The sequence below is a fragment of the Meleagris gallopavo genome, chromosome 1, assembly GCF_000146605.3.
Source record: "Meleagris gallopavo isolate NT-WF06-2002-E0010 breed Aviagen turkey brand Nicholas breeding stock chromosome 1, Turkey_5.1, whole genome shotgun sequence".
Lineage (NCBI taxonomy): Eukaryota > Metazoa > Chordata > Aves > Galliformes > Phasianidae > Meleagris > Meleagris gallopavo.
The window spans coordinates 181,039,193-181,039,856 of record NC_015011.2 but is presented as its reverse complement, the minus strand read 5'-3'; positions in this window follow the sequence as shown (position 1 = coordinate 181,039,856).

Genomic DNA, 664 nt, shown 5'->3' with positions numbered 1-664 from the left:
TTTCCCCTCTTAAATTTCAAAATGAAATGGATGGGAGTTGATGTTCGGCACGTAGTGCTGCGGCCACTCTTTCAACTATGGGTTTTTTGTGCTTGTTCACTGATGTCTTCAGCTGAGCTGCAAATGCCCCACACCTCTTATTCCTATGATCTCTTAACACTGATTGCAGAAAAAGTGATTGATGGACCTCTCTTGATCCATGTTCTGTACCACGTGATCATAGAATCATTTCAGTTGGAAGGGCCCATGAAAGGCCATCTAGTCCAACTCCCCTGCTGTGCACAGGGGCACCTATAGCACCATCAGGGTGCTGAAAGCATGGGTAGTTTTGGGTAAATTTCAGCATTCCTCTTCATATTTCCAGCCCCTCCTGGGTGTGGTAAGTGCTACAGTGCTCTCTTTTTTTCCCCTCAAGTACTTTATGCTGTGTCACTGCCATGTTTTGTAAGGAGAGCGTAAGCCTTGTTTACCTGTGCCCACAAAGGTCGATGTTTACTTGCAAGTTTTCCATCCGGGAGTGGGCTCTGGGTGGTGAAAATGGGTGGGAATATTTTTCTGCAAAACATTGGGTACCATTTGTTCATGCTTGTTTGCTGACTTTTAAGTGAGATGTGAGTTATGCCGATCAGTTTCTAACTCTCTCTTTATCCAACAATCGCATAAG